The sequence below is a fragment of the Mesocricetus auratus genome, unplaced genomic scaffold (genome assembly GCF_017639785.1).
Source record: "Mesocricetus auratus isolate SY011 unplaced genomic scaffold, BCM_Maur_2.0 Super-Scaffold_100009, whole genome shotgun sequence".
Classification (NCBI taxonomy): Eukaryota; Metazoa; Chordata; class Mammalia; order Rodentia; family Cricetidae; genus Mesocricetus; species Mesocricetus auratus.
In genome coordinates, this window is record NW_024429193.1 from 39294801 (window position 1) to 39319733 (window position 24933).

A 24933-nucleotide genomic window follows, 5' to 3' on the forward strand; every position below is an offset into this window, starting at 1 on the left:
GTACATTAAAATATAATTGCAGAGGTTTAAGAACAGTCAGGAGCATAAGGGCAGCAAAATGACTCAGTAGGAAGAGGCACTTGTTATCATGGTTGTGGACATAGATTTGATTTTCCAGGACCCATGTCCTGCCACATGTTGTCCTAATGTTCTCTTTAGATGTACTGTGACGCAAATGCTCTTGACACACAATAAATGAATGTAATTTCAAATGTTTTTAAGGAATAGTTAAGAGTCTTATAGAAGAATAACTTTATCAGTTATTATCAAGATATGATCATTAAAACAGTATATCTTTGACAATGCAATATACCAAAGGAACCAGGGTGAACTCAATAACATCCTACATTCATGTGGTCAAATAGCTAGGGAGGTGCCACAGCCTATGGGAATGCAAGGTATTGGCCCCATTGAATACACACACAGACACACAGACACACAGACACACAGACACACAGACACACACACACACACACAATTAAAATTCCAAGGCTGTAAAATAATAAAAATCAATAAGAAAGTTAAATATTTTGAAAAGTGTCACTTATTTATTAGTCAGTACATATCATTAACATTACATTAAGGAGAAAATGATAAATTGAGCAGCATTGAAGTTCAGTTAGTAAGCTTTACTATGCTAATTTGAAGAATTTTTGGCTGTGAAAATGGCTCAGTGGAAATCAGTGATTGCTGCATAAGCCTGACAAGCTAAGTTCAATCTCCGGGATGTACAGTCAATGAATTAACTCCTGAATATTGTCCTAACCTACACACATGTGGTCTGGCTTGCACAACAATCCACACACACATCACAGAAATATAAAATAGCAATGAATAAAATAAAAAATTAAAGAGTATTTGGTGAATAAAATATCATAGAATTAAAATCAAAACATATTAGTAAATGACATATGTATATACATAAATCGATAGCATCCAAATTCATCTAGACTATGTTAAGAAAATTTCAAGTCAATATAAAAAATGATACAGTCCCGTAGAAAACTTGGGAAAGGACTTCAATGGTCTGTTGAGAAATGTGCATGTCCAAAAGACCAATGGCTGTGATAAATTCCCCCAGTTACTTCGTTCACCAGTTTAATGTAAGTCAGAAACAGATTGAGGCCTCTACTAACCTACTTGAGTAGAGTAAAGAGACACCAGACAACTCCAGTATTGGTGAGGCTGAGTTCAGTTGAACCCAGCCCAGTGCGAACAGATACAAACTGGACAAGGGTTTAGAGAAAAGCTCAACAGGCATATTAAAGCAACACAGGAACAATTACACTCAGTACATATTAAGCAGGATCAATACATGTACTCATATGCATGTATACACACATGTATTTATTGTTATAAAAATAGTATTTGCTTTAACTAAAAGCTGGGGGGCAGGGCAAGAGCAAATTTTCAGAGATAGTAGAAGGAACGAGTCAATTGCAGAAAGTTAATGATGAAATTTAATACTGTAAGTTCTGAAAATAAACTTTTCTTATCTTCACCAATATGGATAATAATCAAAGATATATATTTTGTAAGTCAGACAAAACAATAAATAGTGCATAATTATAAATAGTTAAAAAATGTAAAGTTCTTTTTGCTTCTAAGAGGGACTGTATTTGTAAGCTATTATTTCCCAGGACAGAAAATGAAGAGTTCTTCCCAGCTGCTGGTCTGGTGGATTACAAAATTGGGCTGCTCACATCCACATATAACTCATGCTCCAGGTGATCTGACACCCTCTTCTGGCATCCCAAAGCACCTGCAGAATGTGGCATGTATTCACATAAACATATATACAAACATAAATAAAAACATAAATAGAAATGGGGGAAAAGGTGTTGTAATGCAATTAGTCCAGCTACAATGGAAATCAGTATGGAGTTGTCTCAGAAACTAAAATCAGAACTAGTTTACTTATTTCATGCAACAAATTATGGTGGTTTTATGCATACTAGGAACTCTGTCTTAAATTGAATAAATTAGAATGCTAATATTGTTTAAAGATTGTGTTCAGCAGTGCAGAGGTAATTTTCAACATCTGGTGAATGTAGTGATAGGTATTCTCAGTGCCTAGGAATGCTATATATATATATATATACACCCACCCATGAAAGCTACTTGTATAGTTTGTGACCAGAGCTCTAATATAATTGGCAGACATAGAGAATTAATGGATGGTGAGCAACTTGTTTTAATACCACATTCAGCTGTATTCTATACACCATCTGCATTTCAAATGTACACAAGCCCTAAGACATAACACAATCATTATTAGCTGCTTCCAAACAGGTCCTGACTTCATTTGTCATGTATCAGTTTGGGGACCCTGACAGATTTACTTATTACCTGACTGCCACATTTTCTGAATTTCAAAAACAGACATAGTTTAAAAAAAAAAAGGAGGAGAAGAAAAAAAAAGAAAGAGAAAGAATTTGGAAAAAAAGCTTCCCGGAAGTTGTCTGGCATTTCAAGGCAGGAGGCCTGGGCATGTTCATTTGCATGAGAAAGAGGGGGTGGGAATGAATTAGGGTAGGTAATGGTGATCTTAGGAAGGCAAGGGTCTGTGGCAGGGTTTGAGAACAAGTTTGGGAAGGGAGTGTAGGAAGGAACATTGAAAGACTTTTATCAATGAATAATCCTTGGCTCTGTAACACCTGGTACTGACAACTATTCTAGGAGCATTTGGAGAAATTGCAAAATCTGAAGGTTATACCCCAGTAGATAGAAAAATAAGCAATGACACTTTAGGAAAAAGAAAATGCAGTAGTAGGGACATATAACTAAGTTAAAAAAGAATAATGTACAGAACCATAAAATAGTGTTGTGGTATTTATAAATAAGTGACATCCAAATCTCCCTTTATCTTTAATTATATTTCTCTCTAGAGAAATAACATATTTTACTTTCACTAATGGTATGTCATGAGACATAGAGAACATCTCTGTTTGAATTTGGTTGTTACTGGATACCCATGTTTTAAAAATAAATAGGGAGACTCCCAGAAAAGGTAAAATGAACATGTGACATAATTTGCAATTCAAGGAAGATTATTATAATAAACCTATCATACATATACAATAACTTGCACTTATCATACATATGCAGTATCTTGCTTAGATTCTTAGTGCTCTTAACAAATGATAAGCTTAAGCACACCCCCACAGAGGAGGTAATTCATATTTTAATTCAAGGCCATGGCAGGAGCTGCAAAGTTCCTTCCTGAGCTGTTTGTAATTTGAAAATATCAATGATTTATATACACTATGTAATGAATCAAAATGGTCATCAAAAGAGTGACCAGTAAATATTTAATGGCTTTGTGAAACCTATTATTTTAACTTGCTTCCATTATATGTAAAAGGAATATTGAAAAACAGTTGTGTTTTCTGCTGAATACATCATGTTCCTAAAGCCTCACTGCTCATGAAAATTTTAACGTTAATAGCAACCTTATAAATTATTTCATCCTAATTATACTAATGATATCCAGGTAGAGAGAGGTTAAGTGATTTTTTTCCCAGTCAGCTTGGCTCTTACCCATTTTGGTTTTGTTGAGATCAGGTTTTGCCCCCACTCTTAGTTACTTCATATTGGATAAAACAGGGGGTTTTCAGACTGTGTCATGATGCAGGAGATTCTATTTTACAAACAGTTGTTTACTCCATTTTAAAGGCAGACAACTGAGACCCTTGGGTGTACCCATAACCCACAATATTTGTTGGGTGCCACCCATCTAGTTCCAAATGATAGATAACCTATTCCTTGTAATAAAAAGGGTGCTGCCTTTGAAGTTTATTGGGATGAACTGAGTCTTTTAGGGCACATGGGTATTTTAAAATTATCACAGGAAAACTAGACGCAAAAACTGATAAGACTCTTTAGACCAAAGAAAAGCTGTATTTCCTTCACATGAACCCCATGAAATGGCAGGCCCTCACAACAATCTATCGTCTGTTACCCTGGCATGAATTCTTAGTTATTTTATCACTACAGCCTCTATTAACATTGCCATCAGCCTACTTCTAGGACCTGTTGAATGCTGATGCAGCTTCTTTAGCTTATATTCATTCTGTAAACCACACATATGTCTATAGAAATATTAGCACACTCACTGTGTGCTGAGTAATGCATGATATAAGATTCATCATTAGTTCCAGGCCAGCCTCCAAAACAATACAGAGAAACCCTGCCTTGAAAAAAAAAGATTCATCATTACCAATTAAGGTGCAAATAAGAGAGCCTTTATTGGCATTAGGCAGATTACCAAGGTAGTAGGATTATCTAACAAATTACTGTCCTTAAAACTACTAAACCTTATGAATTTATTGTTATTCAAAAAGTTCTGATGTTGCAGAATGACACAGATGTGTTCCTTTGTGGCAGAGCACAAGTCACAGTTTTCTCTTAGGTTTCCTTTAGTTTCTTTCTGGTGTATTGTGTTCTTATCTTTGCTTTGGTTGGTTTTCCTCACTTCTGGAGTGCTTCAGCACCCCAATAATGCATTTTAACTTAAAACTTCAACGTAATCATGGAGAAATGGGTTCCATTCTAAGTTGGCTATTTTTATTTGTTCTGTTTCCAACTCTAGTACCTGGGAAGATTACTGCCTTGAGAAGGAGGGTATCTGAACACCAGCTCTCTTGTACATGAATACACATTCTGAAAGCTATCTAAAAGGAAATTTACTAGCAAAGAAGAATAACCATAGTAACTATATTGTGGCATAGAAAACCAAAGTGGATTCCAATTTCCTCTCCCAAAACTAAGTATGTCCTTATAAGGCGACTGGTCTGAACTGAATTTTCCTTGCCTGTCCTTGACCCAGCACCAAAATCTACATTTCCCTCATGTATCTTCTGACAATAATAACCACAATGGGCATAGCCCAATACTGTCTTTGAAAACACCTCTTGCTCATTGTTGCTTAAGTCATTATCTGCTCTGCTTGTTATGAGGTCATTTTGCAAAGGGCTCATCACATTCATGCCCATTTCAGATGCTGGTAAAATTCAATCGTTGCCCCCCCCCACTCATCCCCCTCCTGAGATCTAATTCTTCAGAAAGTATTTTTTATTGGTCTGGCCTCTTCATACTGTCTTAACTAGCCCTGGGAATATTTTGGTGATCAAGAAAAATATATTTTTCTTTCCTTACATGGCATTCAATCCAGCAGGGAAAGTAGGTACTTAGATAACTAAGACTATTATGCTACTTGTCCTGTTCCAGAAATTACAGAATCTGAGATGGTCTGTAACAAGAACAGCTGATACAGTTTCCACCAAAAGTTACTCTTAAAAGGGCATCGAGGAATGAGTAGGCAGTCCCCAAGTACCACAAGCCAGCTTCTATTTTTACAGTTGTGGTTGGGAATTTCAACAAAATTACTCTGGGAAGAATATTTGTTAGTGCATTTCATCTGGAAACTAAACTAAGGTTTTTACTGATTTGATTTTTGTTTGTTGATTTTTTGGCTGTTTTTCTTTCTTATTCCCTAGTACATATTTGCTGCATTTAGATTTCAAAAATTTCTATAACAGGGTCTTAACCTCTGGACGTTAAGTCTGCTATATACTTGGTTTTCTAAGGTAGTTCACTCTCAGAATCACCTGGGTTAGTGTCATCTATGAGTTGATAGGATTTACCCCAGTCTTAGGGAAACAATCACTGGAGAAATAGTGACTGTGCTCAAATGTGCATACTTAAAAGTTGCCCTCATTGACCCATATTGACTGCCATCACTGTTTATGGATTCACAGTGTGACTAAATTCTTCCCTAATTTTCCCCTAATTGACTAAAAATTTCACCGTATGTGCTTTTCAGCTGCCTGCATAGCAAAGGCTCACCTTGATTATACCCCTATTGCATCACCTAAGGCATTATGTTGGTGCACAAGCATTTCTGGGAACAAAAATGACATATGCCTAGGGCAATCTCCAGTTACTGCAGCCCTCTGACTTGGGAGAAACAGGACTTAGAAAGGTCAGTGTTCAAAATTCCTGCTTCATCTGTCTGGAGTTGTATATTTTTATCTAGGAAGAGAAAAAATATGGTTACTGTAAATGGTTCGCCTCTGGCCAAGTAACAAATTGGGACAAAGTTTATCAAAGTCATTTGATAAAGTATCCAATGTTTTATCAGATAAATCAATTTAGTGCCAAAACTTTTTTATTAAAGCTGTTACTGTAGTTAGGAGATAGCCAGTCTGCTGAACCATGATATCCAACAGCCACTTGGAACATTAGAGAAGACTCAACTTTATTTCTCTCTTATTTTTAGATCAACATGACCATTCCAAGTTGTTAGAACTCCTGCTCCATGGAGTTATAGAAAGTGAAAACGTTGGCTTGATTTATTTAAAGAGTATTCAATTCTTCCTCCTTCTCTAGCATATTATACTTATTAGGATGGTGAATCAAGTGGCTATTGGTTGCTGTTAATTGGAAGAGGAAGAAATGAAGGGAGAAAACCTGAGAAATGCTGGCATCTCTTCCCTTCTTATCTCAGAGAGGGAAATAAAAACTTGGGGTCACATAAAATGTAGGAACTCAGAAATACAATCCTGAAAGGATAGCCTTGTGGCCAGCTCCATTGCTATGGTAAATAAGTAGCAGATGCTGGTGTTCAGCCAGCCATCTGCATAACCATACTTTAGAAATGCAAGCTCAACAATAAGCATCATCCACAGAAGGGGTTATTGGCTCTGCCAATGCATATGTAGCTTTTCACAAGCAGAGGAATTTATTGGTTTAATAAGGAATGAGGCATGCTCCCTTTGGGCAAATGTCTGTATAATTTATCGCTGCCCAACAAATCACTTTACCTCTTAGACTTAAAGCAAGAGTTCACAAAGTTTTCCCTGCAAAAGGAACAATGTTATGTTTTTAGGCTCTTTGTGCCATGCGGTTTCTGATGATTCAACTGTGCCTTTTTTGTGCAATGTGAAAACAGTCTTAGAAAACATGTAAATAAATGTATGTGTCCGTGTTACCCCGGATTCTGCATTTTTAAAAGTAGCTGATGTTTAGGGTTTGTTCCTTGAGCTATATGCCAATTCCGGTTTTAAAAACAATTGTATTGCCTATTTTCATGAGTCTTTGGGTGATATGTGAATATTACTGAACAGGTCATCTTATTATATTATAACAACTGCCAGGTAGCTAGTATTTGGTCCATGGCCCTTACCTGACATGACATCTCTCTCCTGTACACCACAGGAAAGTAGCTCAAGCTTCTTTCCTCAGGGCAGCAGATATGGCAGCCTTGACAAATATCTCCCTTAGTCCTGCTGGCTAAAATGATATTGGCCAAAGTGTGGCAATTGGCAAAGCCCAGATTGAAGTGACAGTTGGTGGATGGGACGAGGGGTGTGGTATGGAGTAGCATATGGCAAAATTTCACAGGGGGGCAGGGAGAGAGACACAGAGAGAGTTTCACTTTTGTAAACAATCACACAAAGTTTGTTAAGTAAAAACTACATTCCTAGAGCAGAAGTAGAAAGAAGCATCCAAAGAGGTTTTAGCTAGGAAAGTCAGTAGGCTGATTTACTGGTGGTTTAATCTTTACTTAAATTCCTGATATCCTGCAGACACTACCTTTAACGGTTTACATTGTACACACTGCCTGTCATCATGATAGATACAATGGCCTCTGGCTTACAATATTCTATTAGCACTCCCTGAACAGCAGGGCATACAACTAGCACCAGGCCTCATACTAATTTACCAAGGAATGTGATGAAGAATTAAATCACAGATTTGCCCTAATTCTGAAGAGCGCTTAAAATGCCAATCAGCGTGTGTGTGTGTATGTGTGTGTGTGTGTGTGTGTGTGTGTGTGTGTACATGTGTGTTGATGGCTAATTTCTTTAAACATCTCACAAACTAGAGTCATATGGGAAAAGAGACAACTGAGGAGTCGTGTCCATCAGATTGCTTGTAGGAACAGCTGTGCAGGGGGAACGTTTTCTTGATGAATGAGGAATGTGAGACAGTTCATGTCATGGTGGCTAATGCCACACAGAGTACGTTGGGTTGCTTAAGAAAGCAAGCTGATGTTGGAGCCCATTCCCTATGGTGGAACACCGTGCTCAGCCAAAATGCATGGGAGAGGGGCTTGGTCCTGCCCCAACTCAATGTGCTAGGCTTTGTTGACTCATCATGGGGAGCCCTTGCTTTTGAAGGAATGGGCTGGGGGGAAGGGGATTGGAGAGAGTTTAGGGATAGGAGGGTTGGGTAGAAGCAATGGGACCAGAGGAGAGATGGGAGGGAGAACTGAGGTTGGAATGTAAAATGAAACTTACGAAATACATTAATTTTAAATAAAAGAAAGCAAGCTGAGCAAGCAGTTGAGAGTAACCCAGTAAATAGGATTTCTCTATTGTCTCTAATTTTTGCTTATATACACACATACATAGAATATATACATATTCTAGATGTGTATATATACATATGAATTTAATAGACAAATATTAGTAATTGTATATTGTCTTTGGAACCTTCTAATAATACTTAAAGGAAAGCATCTCACCTGTAAAGCCAGTAAAAAGACTTTTACAAATCTTCTTCCCTTAGAAATGTGATGAACTAATTGAAATGCTTTCTAGTGCATTAGAATTGCAAAAGTGTTCACAGTTTTGTAGAACATGCTGAATTAAATTATGAGAGTTATGATACTGATGTTTGCTACATACAGGAACCCTGAAATATACCATCTATTGAAAGCTCTGCAGCTTTGTACACAGACAGTACTTTCATTCCATTTGTTTCTTCTTCAGTGAAAATAAAGAAGGAAGACTTGTAAGAGTTGGGGATGCTGTTGCCCTCCTGCAGTTTGCTGCTGAAATAATAACACAGAGCTAGAACCCTGATTTGCCTTATCTAGGATTGTCCTCTAAATCATCTTGGCTGTGTGTGGTCTTCGACTGGGATGTTACCGGACATGATGTCAGGGAGATGCATACAGTCCTCTCTTCTGCTACAGTTCGAGGTAGCTCTGAGCCTCCTGCCAAGATTACACACACAACAGGAAGAATGAGACAGGGATTCAGTCTCCTAGTTGTCTACAAAGTCCGTCTTTCAAGTCACTGTATAATGTCTTCGTCACATGCTAAACAACTCCCGCTATGAAGTGTAACAACTTGAATAGAAGACAGAGGTTCCTTGTTATTCCATTTTGAAAATTAATTCCATGCTGGAAACATTATTTAGTTACTCACATTAAGCTAAAGGTCCAGACACCCATGTATGCATTGTTTCTCAAGACTTCCCTTTCCTCACCCCCCTCCATCATTATCATAAGGCTTTGCAAGTTTCCATAGTGTAGTGATTCATGTTGTCAGCTTGACAAAAATCTTGAATCACCTGGGAGATTGGCCCCTGGATACACCTGTGGGGGATTATCTTGATTAAGTTAATTAAACTCTGTGGGTGGTACCATTCTTAGGCAGGTAATCTCTGAAAAAGCTAGCAGAGTACTGGTGTGCCATGCACTCATTGCTCTCTTTGTAATGTAAAGGTGAGGTTTCCAGCTCCTTCAGGTTCCTGCTGTCTGACTCCCCCACCGTGGTGGACTGTGCTTTGAACCCTGAACTGTAAGACAGTCTTTCTCCCCCAAGAAGGTTGGAGCAGGGTATTTTGTCATAGCAATAAGAAATAAAACTGAGCCACTTAGTGTTGTCTCTTCCCCATATTTTCTGTCTCACTTCATCTTAAAATCATTGTGCTTGTTCTTCAGTCAACCTCATGGTTCCTCCTTTTCTAATTCTCTCTGTATACTCACGTATTTATTTATTTATTTTTTTACATGTCACACAACTCTCAACTTCCTCTGGTCCCTCAGCATCTGAGCAGTAAGTAGATACATAGAATCTGTATTGCTAAAATAAAATAGGTTCATATTTTAAGAGTGATTTACACTCAGTGTACCAGAGTTTCATCATCTGGAAATGAAGATAAATATTACTTACCTAATATTGAACAAATGAATTTTTTAAATCATTAAAACAATAGACTACAAAAAAAACAAATACAAATGTTTGGCCAGAAACATGATCTTAAGACAGATGATATCCAGAAGCATGGGAAGCTAAGGAAAAAGGAACATTTTAACTGGGTGGGACACATCTAGTCGATTTGCAGTAGATTTTTCTGAAAGAAATAACATTTTTTTCAGAATAGAAAACAAAACTGAATTTTGAATACTATCTTTACACAACACAGTTTATACTGAGAATTTTTTAATTATTTGTTAAAATAATCAAAATACAAATAGGCACTGTTTACTGTTATCATGGATTAAAAGGATGACCAATGAATAATATTTTTCTCAAATAACAATGTATGTATTTAGTTTAAAGCAGTAAGAGAAACAGTTTTTGATTTACTGTATCTAGCTGATCTTTCAGGGAACAACTCATTAAAAACTTACCTGTGATTAAAACAGAGGCAGGTTTGCACTGTCTTAGAGCAAAGAGAGGTCAAGGACCCCACATGAGTCCTCATAATGTCTTCAAATGACTGAAGTGGATATCCAGAAAAATTGCTCTTTCACACTTCTGCAGAAAAGTGAAAGTAGAAATTAAATCATTTTAAAATAAAAGGAACCTTGCCATTTATTTTCTTTCCATGTAAAGATAGAATATGTGCTGTGAAATTGCTCCTTTACAATGGACAGTCCCTTCTGTGAAGAAGTTAAAAATCATCTTACCTTTTGTTTGATGTGTCTTTTAATGGATCTGTGAAAAATGTGTGCGAGCCCGACTCTCTGTGGAGATTATTACTTTTATTCTATGTTACAGAGAAAGTGGCAAGTTAGCTTAACTGATCACAGCTTGGTAATTTTACACATCTTAGAATTTTGAAGAGTCATATAGCATGGTGACTAAGAATTTCATTTTGCCGTAGTGTATTATCAACTATATCCAGGCAAATGAAGATAAAGAGATAGGAAACAGAACTAATTCAGGAGACTGAAATTCAAATAAAATTAAAGCAACAGTATAAAGCTCTGAGTCAGGAAATACAGGCAGGAGTGAATTCAATTTGAAATAGTAGTTAGTTGTAGTTGGACTGCAAACGTAATTTGTAAGTCTTGCACCAGACCTCTGGAAGAACCGTGTAATAATGTCTGTGTGTTGAGTTTCCACTGACCTTTCCTTCTGTCTTGGCTTCTACCCTGATGTCCCTGTTGCTCCATGGAAGCCATGCTTCAATGTGAGATGGAAGAAAATAGAAGATTGTGACGTGCTTTGGGCTGGAAAGCTGTCATGGTGAGAAAAACCATTGCCTTAAAGTTTAACCAAAACCTTTGTAATAGATGGGAAGCAGTGATAGTGGGGTAAATCCTATCTCAAAAAAATGAAAATAAACCTATTGAACACGGGAGCTTTGTTTTCTCAAATGCTCTGTCTGTTGTCACAATGAATGCTAACACCACCACTCTGTGAGAGCGTGCAGCTTGAAAGCAGAATAGCCACATCTGACTTCTCCTTGGAAATTAAAGGCCTTGACTATTCTACTTAGTACATTATGCAGTCGACGAGGCCGTCTCTTCTCTTCAAGATGCAATATTATTGTAAGAATAAGGTATTGAAACAATAACTGAGAGCTTTTTTAAAACTCCACAGCAAAAAGTAATGAGGAAATCAATTTTTACTTTAATTTTGAGCAGGGGGAAAATAAAAAACTTAATTCTTTCACAGTTCCAGGTACGTTCTTCTATATTTTTTGACCTGTAAAATAATAGGGCATTTCTAAGTATATGATAATTTTTTATCTGCAAGAAGTACATCACTGATGAATATTAAATCTAAACATATTCTAGTTTAAACAGATTGTAAAGCAGATGTCGTGAGAAAACTAAATAAATAATAAATACAATGAGAGGAGTCAGAATTACTCACAGAGTGAAAATGAAAGCCCTAATAATGACAATGTTGTGAACAAAACATTTGAAGAAAATGCAGGGTACATAGCTTGTGGATGGAAATTCTCATTTTCTCATACATTCTCTGGGTTGTATTTTATTACAAACTTAGAATCTAGCATCACGAATGTAAAGCATGGTGAAATTTTAAGTTGTTATAGCAATTATCTTGCAGTATAAACATCTGCTTCAAGCATCCCTAATGCAAACTCTACTTTTTGAAAAGGTTATAGTTAATAGCTTTAGTTCTTTAGTACAGATGACTAGAAATCCTCTGTGTTGATTTGGCTGTATAAACTGCCCATTTAGCTAATAAACCCTCATTTATTTTTATTTTGAGCATTTTCTTGTTACATACAGTCTATTTTCCAGAAAACAGTTGAGAGTGTTTAAACTGATCATTTTTATGGAATGTGTGGTGTGTCATGAGCAACATAAACAAATACATTAATTGCCTTATCATAGTTTTATCTGACAGATGGGTCCCCAGGCACAAAGCCTAACCTTTTATTTTGACACCTGCCACATCTTGCCAGTCCTGACCCTTTTTCTTTGCCAGAGTGTCGCTGTGTGGTTCACCATGGTTGCATTAATCTCCAGCTTTTAGAAAGCATATTGTTGGAGTCCTTCTGAGAATCACAGCCATCAGTCAGCTGATACCACAACAGAGAGTATTTTACAGATCCATCCAGCATCCGTGCTCTCCTGTGATTCAAACACGTTTCCTCTTATTCTTATGGCCTACTGGCTCAATAAGATTACACTGAGCTCTTTTCAATCGAAGGCCCCTTATTGTTAACACCCAACCGGAAACGTTTAATTTAACAGTCATTTAAAATTCAGAATTAATTGGAGAATTTTAAAAGAAGCAGTGTTTTGACTTTTGTGCTAAAAGATAATTTTGGCCCACAAAAAAATTAAATAAAATGTTCATTTTACTGTAGCTACAAGGTAACAACAACAGGAACACTTACATTGCAAAAGACAAAGAGCCATCAAGATGATAATCCTGTGTTGTGAAACACAACACACACAATCTCCTACTTGCACCTTTGGTTTCTGGGGTGATTCCAGAAGCCATTGTCACATGATATGTGTCCTGGTTAGTGCAGCTAAAAGCACATGTCTGGTCCATTAAAGACCGAGGTTCAGTTCTAAAGAGTTTCACAAATCACTCATTATACAGAAGACAGGTGAATTATGAGAGTGCATCCATTATTGCGATAATTTGGTATAAATTTCAAGGGATTGTCTCCTTGAGCAAAAACAAACTGTAACGAATTACAGAAAACCCTATAATCAATCTTCAAGGGGAGGAAGTTGGAAACAAAGAAACAGAAAACTAGGGATGTAGATAAGAGATAGGATTTTAGAAGCATGTAGATTGTTCTATTATCTCAGACCAGTTCGATTTAAAATACCACTGCCAAAATGTGTAATTTGTCTTCCCCTGTGGCATCTGTTAGTTCTGGAATAAGTTTATTTGATAAAATGTAAAAAGCCTGGGACTAAGTCTTAGTTAAGCTAAGTTTCTTAATAATTTAGAGGCCCATTTATGCCAGCCAAGATATATACGTACCCTGAAAGAAGTATAGGGTCTATATCTTACAACAGTCAAAGAAAATGCTGTTCATGCCCGGGGCTAAGGGCTATTGGAATCAAGGTAATTATAGTATGATGGCAGCTTACGTACCTCTGCAGTGTCAGCTGTTCTTTAATCTTTACTGATCCCACATTAACATGACTCAGCTCCACTGCACATATCCCTCTTTCTGCCCTCACGCTACCCAGCTTTCTCAGGTCATTCTGAGGGTCCGATGCTTCTATCTTGCCTTGGTGTGCTATAGAAAATCCTTTCTTCATATATTCAATCTATCCAAAGGTGAAACAGCAACAATAACACACACAGGTCAAGTTTTAAAGCATTATTACCAAGTTCCCAGATTACTAGCCAATCTGTGGCCCCAGTTCAATCAGCCATGTAGGGGGCCAGAGATAGTAAGGGTGTAAACATGGCAACTTGGTTGGCGTGCATGCCTCTGATCGTCTCAGAGAAGATACATCTTGATGGATTTGAACAATACTTAGAATGTAGTCCAGGCACTGGAAGTGCTCCAGGTGCATTACCACCCAGAGCAAGGAACACAAATGAAGGCTGTAATTTAAGAAACCATTCGGCTCTCCGCTAAGAATATTTGGCAGTTTCTGTATCTAACAACCAAATTTGAGATTACATTTTTTTTGCCTTACTTGTTTCCTAAATTTTTGTAATAACTCAATTATCTACATTGATTTTTTAAAGCAGTAATGATTGCCAACAGATTAGTGGTGGGTAAGAAAGCAGAATTTCACAGAGTTAGACGACTCAGACTGCCGCTTTAGCTGATTAATATATACAGATCAAATCTTTATGATAGAATTATAATTCTCTGAGCACTGGGTTCCTCCTCAGAAAGCAGACGTTGTAATGACAGCAACTCACTGGCTCATATTATCATCAGTAATAAGAAGGCAAAATAGAATGGATTTTAAAAAGTAGTAATAGGCTAATGAAAATTAAGTCATTATATTTTTCTCTTTTCCAAGTCATTCTTGGGGGTTAAGACATAAGTCAGTGAGGAGAGTGTTTGCCATGCAAGCTGCAGGATCATCAGATCCTGTGTAATGCCAGATGCAGTAGTGTGGGTGTATCCTCATAGCATCCCTCTAGTCAGATAGGAGATGGGGACAGAAGATGCCTTGGAAACTTGTGGTTCAGCTTAGCATGGCATAGGCAGACAGAAAACATCAGAGAACCTTTCTCAAGGTGGAAGACGAGGATCGAGACGGGAGGCTGTCTTGTGCTGTGGTACTCATACTTAGTAATACACATGCCCCCTCCACATACATACACACATAGAGTGAGGAACAGACAAATACACAAGTCACATGCATATATTCACACACTAAGATAATTATCTGTCATCCATCTATCATTTATCATGTCCCTAACACTTGAAAAAATCAAATGTATACACTCCACATTTTAATGATAACTATATTTAATAGTTATATTTATTTGAATATTATTATCCACTATGGATTTCCCATGTGATATGTTTGAGATCACATTGCTCATTTGTATTGTATTTACTACTATTGTTTTCAAACAGCAACTAGATAATAAATTTACAAAGATTATTTCAGAAGACTTCCTGTTCTCAAGGTTTAAAGCTAAGTTGACTGCGAACATTAATTAAAAATATTTAAGCAGTATAGTACTCTAAACACTACCAAGAAGTTCATATTTAATAAATTAATTAAAATATATTAAAAGTTAAAGATATCCAAAAGCAGGAGAGAGGATTTCATGATATCCTCTTGAGAGAAGCTGCATATTGCAGGTTGAATTCATTCAGCATTTAGAATAATAGACTGTATTGGGAAAGGAGGAAGAGGAACTACCTTATTTTAGGCAGAATAAATCCTCAAAGGAAAATCATAGATTCAGGTCTTTTATGTATACAGGTGCATTCATATACACATACATACAGAAATATGAGAAAAAAAAGACAGCCAAAAACTTAAAACTTATAAAATTTAAAAGTCTAAAAATTAAATTGGAAACTACAGAAGATTATCAGCACCTATTAAACAATATTAGATTATTAAAACTGAATAACTAGAAATGGAATTGCTGGACCAATGTGCTAGTTCAGTAGGTAAAGATAGGTGTTTGACTCTCAGCCGAAAGACCTGAGTTTGAATCCTGGAACCAATGGTCAAAGGGGAGAAATAACTGCCACAATTTTCCTCTGAATTCTACATGTGTTCTGTGAGGCACACACAGGCCCACATATTTATACCTACACACACACACACACACACACACACACACACACACACACACAGAGCAACTAAATAAATGTAGAAGATGAAATAGGATTGCTTTTTACAATATACAATATATCATTTTCAGTCATGAATACAAAAAGCACATTATAGGAATAAAATGTTCAAAAAATTATTTCTTCCAAATACAATGCAGCATGTTAATTGAAGTTTCTTAAACTTCTTAAACATTTCAAGGAATAAAGACCACTATTTAAATAATATTAACATGCCTTACTGTGGCCATCTGGCATCTCAGTTTAGTGTAGAGAACAAACAAACCAAGTGGCAAGAGAATTGCTTCCTTAATGAACAACTTTATAACCTCAACAGTTTTATTAATTTGCAATATAGACATACTAATTGAATTAGATTACAGAATTATCACAGAGAAGTAGAAAATTTGGACACACACACACATATAGTACCTTACTTATAAAAATCTACTTGTAATAATATCATTCTTTAATTTATGAATTTAAAAAGCTACAATATTGTTAATAATGAAACAGTGACTCCCATGCAAGCTTGTGGCATTTCAGCATTCAGCTGTGACACAGAGTCTAAGTGCAAGGTGGTGGTAAGATTCTTCCAACCATGTGGTTGTTTTACAGATAGGATGAAATCAATGATCTAATTATTCCAGAAGCTGACAAAGCATGCCAGTCTTACAGGGTCATTTTGTGGCACGATAAGCAAGCATACTGTGGTGCTACAAACACATACAATGGGACTAATTCCAGTCTTGGATTGGGGTACTAAGACAGTATTGAAAGTCAGAGCTGTACCTCACACAGAGATCTTTATGTACACAAAGTGAAACTGAAAATGAGAGCTATGAACACTCGCAGTTGTTTCCATAAAATTGAAATAGAACTACGTGTCTAATTTACTTGAATAACAAACAAACAAAATAAAATAAATCTCAGTCGCTGAGAGAAGGTTGGGGTAAGAAGGGTGACAAAAGTATATGAAAATTACCAAACAAAAAGAGATTAATGTTGACATGATGCAAATATATCTAGAAGTGGCTTAGGGCCTCCTCTGAAGCTTTCCTGTGTCCAGGGCAGATGTGAAAAGAGCTCATTGAACACTTAGAAAAACTACAACACCAACATGATTGATTGGAGCTTCATTCCTGAGACTTGAATGCTTTAAAACCAAAGATTGTCTTCTCCATTGTGTTGGGTAGTTAAATATTCCTTGCTTTCTCTAGTGTCTCTGTTATTTAAGACCATGACTGTAGTCATTGAATAGGTGAATGTTTTGCATCAAAGGTTGATTTTGAATACATTTTTTCATTTTGCATTTTTGTTTGTAGTATGTTTGTGGATGTATCTTCTTGACATGTATGCAACAGTTAATTCAGTTTCTCATTTGATGACTTCTTTACAGTAGACACATATGGCATCAGTCTTGCTTGCTTTTCTAGTGATTGGCCTGTAACCCCTGTCAAAGGGAAGTTCTATGATGGGCAAAGCAGTACCAGTTGGGGGCACTTAAGGGCTCCTAAGCAAAAGGAGAAAGGGTAATTTTCCAGTACCCACCCAATTTCTCCTTACATGTAAAATTAATTAATTAATCTATTATTAACATTAATAGATTAAATAAGTAGGCAAATGTAACACAAACCAAACAAAAACCCAGTTTTTCTCCCGAGAAGCTCCTTTGCAAAAAAAGAAGCAATTCATTTTCTTTCCCCAATTAAAAAGGACACACTGGCTCTAGTGATTTGTCATCCATCATCCTTTTCTAATCATCCTTTATGCTTCTTCTATTTACCTTCACTTGTTTATGTGTATGTTAAGGATCCTGTACAGAGGTCAGACAACAACTTTCAAGAGTTGGTTCCTCCTTTTCACCCTTTGGGCTCCAGGAATCGAACCCAGATCCCTTAGGTTTGTCAGCAAGTGATATTGTCCAATGAACCATCTCGGGTGCCCAGGACTATTCATTTGCTTTTAAAGCTCATGTTTCTTTAAATATTAGTCATCTCTTCTCCATATGTTCACTCCTCCAGCACTTTCAGTTTGGTCTCCTATCTCTAAATGTTTCTTAAGAGCTCTTTGGATATCAAACTCAGGGGCTGCTCTCAGAATCAATTATAAACCTCCCTTTGAGCTTTGACATTATTGATCTGCTCCCTTGATAAGTCTTTCTAACTGTCCTTCTGCTTTGTTCAGGAACATATACTTTTCCTAAGAATCAGCTTTCCCCCACTTTCCTTATCATCTTGAGGATAAAGCTCCACTCTCAAAAAACTCTCCTTGTATATCAGCCAGGCATTTCCCAAAGCATTACCTCACACCGTGCTGACATACATCTATTTGATGTCTAGACACCAGCACTTCAAACTCCGTATATCCAAATGTTTCTCACCACACACTTTCCCAGACCTTTCCTCTGAGAGCCAGGCTCCTGTCTTAGTTTGGTTTACATCTCCCCAGGCTGGAGGTTTTGGGAGACGGCATGGACCTATGAGAGGGGAAGATACTGAAAGACGGAAGGGGTAGTGGCAGGTCCTTGAGCTAACACCATCATGCCCTTTTAAGAGAGGCAAGCATTGCTACAGGGATTCTGAGGAGTTTGTAAAGGTAGGTTATTTTAAAGTTTTGAAGTTGGCCTACCCAGACTGTTTGGCTTTCCCTGTGATGGGCGAATTCTTCCTTCCACACTCAGCTGCCCCATTGTCATTTGCCATGATACAGCTATGGGCAGAAGGACCCTCTCCTTCCCCCACAGCCTGCAACATGCTCTTAAACCATGAGCCAGTCAACATTTCTTACAAAAGGAAAAAACATCACCATGCCATTAGTCACTTCAAGTATTTCACTTCAGTTGCTAAAAATATACTAAAGCAGTCCTTGATCCGTGGACATATCACCATAGGATTTGTGTTTATAAATACTCTGGATTTTGCTTCAGCTCTATTTTGGTGTCTACTCCCCCCTTTGAATTCTCATTTTATTTTTTTACCATTAATCTTTAACTTGAAACTGAAATGTGAAATTTTTCTCTAAACCTGCTTACATCCATTTTGAAAACCCTAACTCTTTCTGTTCCATAACCCTTAATGACTTTTAGTAAGAGTTCTCAATTGTGTTTTAGCGCTTCAATCATTTAGTCAAATATATTTTCTTAGTCTACTTTCTTTGGATTCTACATCTTATTTTTTAATTGTTAACATGTGTTAGTTTGTTTATTTTTATTTATTGTTGTGTGTAATGTGCTATAGTGTATACATGGTGAGAAGAAGGCAGCTTGAATGAGTCAGTTCTCTCTTTCCACCATGGGTTTGGGGCATGAAACGCAGGTCCTCAGACTTGGAGATAAGTGCTATTACCTATTGTGTTGTCTCATCCTCCCTCATTCTATATTTTTGAAGCCAGAGTTTCACCTGGCCTTTCACCCCATACTACAGTCTCAGCATCCACAGAATGAGGACATTGTGCTATTTACATGTGTCCCCTAGAATGTTTCATAATGCTGAGTGAGGAACATGGAAACAAATGAGTGAAGTAGCTTTGGTCACCATTTCACCATTCCTGGCCCTGTCACATCCCCACATACAGATTTTAGTCTATGTGTTCCCTGGAATCACTGGGGAGATTCTGAGAAATACTCAGCCTCCGCCTACAGAGACTCCAATTTAATTGCCTCGGGTGGGATTTCAGTAAATGGTATTTTTAAACGTTCACAGACAATCTGAAGTACTCCCAAAGTTAACTTTTGAGCTAGAGAGTAAAGTGTAGGCTGTGGAAACTTGAATTTTGAATTTAGTTTAAGATTCATTTTCATGTACTATATTTACCTCAACAATCAAATCCACCCAAACGAATCATTTAACCATTCCCCCTGCAAGAGAATTTGATACCTAATAAATCTTCTTCTAATGGAAAATACATGCAGAAAAAAACTAATTTTAACACGAAATTTAGCCTTTTGAATCTATACATAATTAGATTAGGATATTTAAATGAAGATGTCACAGGACCAGAAAGAAAACTTTCGAGACGCATGTGTAGGCTTTGTGTTATCTAGTCATATAAGTAGTATTCCATCACATTTTGATTGCTTATACTTGCAATTTTAATTAGGACTGAGTTAAGTCCAAGTCAGGTTATTTTAAATTTTAGAGGCTATTGATCTTCCATATGTCTTATGTGATCATTCACAGTATTGATCATCTTTAGAGACATAGACCCTGGTAAGATCTTCAAGCACCCTACAGGTTTGTGGCCTTTAAGCTTTAAAGGCCCTTATTGCCTTTACCCAAGAGACTCTTCTAAGTTCCTGGTTTCCCTTAACTTGCCTTTGTCTTTACAGGCAGATGCAACACGTACTTAGAAAAAATTTTTGAAAGTTTAATTCTAACCAAACAGCAAATACGTTCTGTTCAATCCATATTTTAGAAACCAATCGACTTTTCTTTTTACCTTTAGCACAGAAAACTGACACTGAGGCCATAGCTCAGTGGTGAAATGTATGCTCCTGGCCCTGGCTTAGATCTGCATCACTGCACACTACCAGCCTTGGTAGTGCACATTTGTAATCCCAGTACTAACTGTGTGGAGACAGGAGGATCAAGAAAGAGTTCAGCCTCAGCTTCATATTGAGTTCAAGGCCACCCTGAGACAGGCAAGAGACTGCCTTAAAAACAGTAACAATAATGACAATAAAACCAATCCAGAAAACCGGAACCTGTACAGAATGGAGGGTGTTCAACATTTAGGAAAACATTTGAGGGAAATCCCTTCATCTCCACTCTAGTCCAGTATTCCTGACAAAGTGACATAGACAGGGAGTCTCCCTGTGAACATGCATTGATAATTTGGAGCCAATAGAAATCATGAGGATAGGACGAGGAGAAACATTGGATAACAAGCTTTTGTAATCTGTCTCTAGGTTTAAATCTCACCTCCAACATCCTGAGATAGAAAGCTTCTTTCATTTGCTTAGGAAACTTCTCCAAGATTTACCTCCCAACATCTAAGCAGAGTCTTCAATTTCATTGCTTACGATGAATCCTGATCTTGGATGGCCTATGAGGGTTCACATTTCACAATTTCACTTCCACTCTGTTTTCCTAGCATAATTTAATTCTGTCCCCTGCACTGGGCAAGTTGTCAAGATGTGGTCAAAACTCCACATCTAAAGGCTTCATTTTACTCCTTGGGAATGTTCACAATTGACAGTGAATCTCCCCTGCCCCTTGAAAGATCATAGATTCTCCTATTTTCTTTGTATTGCTATTTTCCCATTTCATGTGTTTGCAGCACACATCTATGTGTGTGCATGCTTGCAGGGGTGGATGCACATTTCTGTGTGTGTGTGCACATTCATATGTGTTCAGGCATTCATCATGTAGGTGGCATGTTGTGTAAGCAAGAGATTGATTTCTATCATCATTCTTGGTCTCTGCTTTTCCACCTCAATCATCAAGACTAAGTCACTTAGACAATACTGAAACTTATTGATATAGCTAGTCTTGCCAGCCTATTCCGGGAAATTTCAATTCCTGCATGCTCTCAGCGCTTGTATGAATTCTGAGGATAAGAACTCAGATCCTCACACTTGTGCACTGGTAGTAAGTTCTTTAACCACAAAACATCTTCCATCCCGTTTATTCCCCACATTTACTCAAGAAATCTTTTCCCATTTTATTTCCCCACATTTACTCAAGAAATATTTTCCTCCATGGTTTAATTAAAATCAGGATTTTGAGTGTTACTCACATCAAACACAATTTTGAGATCGGTGTCAACGATGTCCTCATTATGCAAATGAGGAGTTCAATGGCACAGAAGGGCTGACTAACAGAATCAAAGTCACACAGAATATCAATGGCAAAAACTGAAGAGTCCGATTTCTTTCCTGGGCTGACATTAAATATGGATTTACAACTGTACTGTCTAATCCTGAATTCAAACTTCTTTGGGAATCACATGGCCTGGCATAAACCGTGCAAAGATCTGTGCATTGGTTTCTAGTTTATAAAATAGGAGCAATCAGAGTTGCTTCACATAACTGATTTTAAGTATTCTAGCATACGATGACACTATGACTGGCAGTCAGAAAGAGTTTTAGTGTGAGTGATTGCTGTATGTATATCACCTCTCCATCCCTTTCTTGACTCCCAGTTCTTCTGTCCCATATCAGGTAACCAAATCTGCTTGATGCATAGTTGTTCCATATATGTCTTAACTCCATGTTTTCCCAGTTTATTATTGTCATACAGCTCAGCTGTGCTTGTGTATTGGTGAACGTTATCACCCCACAAAGTTTAGGGGTCTCTCCAAGATTTTCTTATGGAATTAGCTTACCCCAACAATGAGTTCCCCCTATTTCACAGCTTTCTATTTTATTTTCTCTTCTTGTCTCTCGTACCAACTCAAGCGGACAACTGACTCACAGATATGATGAAATAATGATTTTTATTCACACATATTAAAAAGTGCTAAAGTAGCCCTACTATGTGCTAAAGTAGCTATTTTTTATGTGCTAAACAAGACAGTGATGAATCTCCATCCTCAGTGATCTCCCAGTCTAGTTCAGAAGACAAATACATTAACAGGAAATTAAAACACAGCAAGGAGCAATGCTAGACATGTATTTTGTATTGTATTAATGAAAGCAAAACAGGGATAATGGACAGTATGGCATAGCTCAGCCTTTTTCATCTGGGACTGGAGTTGAGAGAGAGTATTTCTCAACTAAACAATTTTTTAATCAGCTACAGGAAAAAAATTTCAAAATAAAATTGCAAATGCTAAGAAGGAGATGTGGTATATTTTTGAAGCACAGATGAGGTGTTGGTAGTTGAAGGATATCAAAATCGGGGAGTAACTCAGGGAATTCATTCAGCATTTCTATAACTTTCTCTACTTAATTTGAATTTTGTTGTTGTGGAAGACCCCATTGTCAAGGTTTCTTGCAGTTACCACCTTTAGTCTGAAACTGATCTCAATTGGGTTTGATTTTCAGTGACTGCACTATTCAACTTGCCTCCTGCTTCTCTTAGACTGCTGCTTTGTAAAATCAAATGTAACATCCTTTTTTAGCTTTGTTATTTACATGCTCATGTTCCTCTCAATCTATTACCAGGTGGGCTGGGCAGAGTTTACCCTAAAATAATTTTTATTGTCAAATACTAATCTAACAATTGATCAAACATGCTACTGCGTCAATGTGAAACTGTAATTGGTGACTTCAGAAGCAGAACACTAGAATTAAGGATGAAATTGACATTTAAATAAGGCATGCACTGATACTAATAGTGTAAGTGTATATAAAATATCTCAGAGCATTATGAAAGCAGTCAAATTATACTTGGCTAAGATTTTCTTTCTATCCAATAGGTATATTTAGCAACATAATTATCAGTAACAATGCATTATCTACCTATAATACATAATAATATACATAAAACAATTCAATAAGCTATAGATACTCTTGATAACCATTTGGTCTTTAATTTCTTCACTGATTCTATAAAAATATTCCTTGTTTTAGAGAGACAATTGAACAATTAGACTCACAAGGCTTGCCAAAATCCTATGGCAAACTCTGTGACTTTACACAGGTAACTGTGTTAGAGAAAACAAAATATCACAGTCTAGGTGAGCCATGTGACACAATTAATATTTCCTAAATTCTAGAGGTTAGATATCCAATGTCCGAGCATTAGTGTATGATTGGGTTCTGGTGAGTGCTGTCTTATGAGACTGTAGTTTGTTATTTTCTGGGAGAGCCAGGGAGAGAGAAGGAGAAGAAGGATCTAGGAAGAAGATGGTAACAATGATGAAAAAGGAGTATAAGAAAAAGGGAGAAATCACTTGTAAACACGAGGACAGCGCCTTCCTGATCTCATCTAAACCTAAAATATCCTAAAAAGACCTATATCTGAATACCATCTCATTGTAAATAACAAAATGGGAACACAGTTCTCCCACAGCACTCTCTGCAAACCCTGCCCCCCCCCACACTCAGCATTACCCAGTTACCTCTGTGGGCTTGCCATCTGTGTCACAGCTACAGGCTGTGGGGGAGGTCTTGTTCCAACAACAACCAGACAGTGACACTGAGTGTGCCTCTTAGGGTCTCTGAGCTGCAGTTGGGAAAACTTCCTTTTCCCTGTAAAGTCATGAATGTTTACAACTGTTTCAAATCCAAGGTGTCTGACAGCCTTCATTCACTTTGTCCCATTTTATTCCCTTGAGCTTAGACAGTCTATCTCTTCACATAGGCCAAAAATTTTAACCAAATACTTCCTCCACACATTGTTTTCATCACAAATCTATGCATTTACCTTTCTTTCATTTCTTTTTCCTTCTTTCCTTCCTCCCTCATGTTTCCATTTGCCTGTTTTCTTCTTCCTCTTCTCCTTTGCCTCTATTTTCATCTTCTCTTTAGTAATATACATTACTTGAGAATTTACTAAATCTTCATGTTGTGGTCCCTTTTTCCTTAACAAATCCTCTTTCAGTTCACCTGTATCCTCTCACATTTTCCAATAATCAGACAGAAAGTACCGCACTGTTGCTCTAAAACATTGCTTATAAACTTCCTCAGTGAAATAAATATCCAGTTGTATCTACCCAAGATTTTCCAATGACAAAATACCAGAACACAGACCTGCCAAACTCTTTACCACTCAGCAGCAAGGCTTCTTGTACTCCTAAAAATATGTCCATTCCACTTGAGGCCTCACTAGTTATCACATATAACATTTCTAGTGTACAACTCAAAATCCTTCCATCACCAAATTCCAAATATTCCCCTTTTATTTTGAGGTATGTGTCATAGCATCATCCCACTCCTTATCATTATCTATTTCATCTTGTTATAAGTCTAGATTTAAAAATATCAAACATCTGTGGCTTAAACAGTATACATTCATTTCCTGTAAGTTCTATGTGTTGCAATCCCAAGATTAAGGTTAAGCAAGGTGGGTGTCATTCTGAGACCCCTTCTTTTCCTCATGAGCCTGCTTCTGTCACTACAAGTGGATGCTACTTTATAAGATCATGGCTGAAAAGAGTGTGCGAGTTTGTGCGACTTCTGAAGTGTCCCTGTTTTTTTTTTTTAATGTGTGTTTTTTTTTTTTTATTTTCCAGTTTAGATTTAGATAAGAATCA

At 37.1% G+C, this 24933-nt stretch overlaps 1 long non-coding RNA gene across 1 annotated transcript; it reads right to left on the reverse strand.

The window, feature by feature from the left end:
* Window positions 1-526: 526 nt before the first annotated feature.
* LOC121142345 lies at window positions 527-24933 on the reverse strand. Its single transcript, XR_005879337.1, has 2 exons — window positions 10430-24933; window positions 527-9004 (listed from the first exon to the last, which is right to left on the reverse strand). It is a non-coding gene; the product is annotated as an uncharacterized LOC121142345 (long non-coding RNA).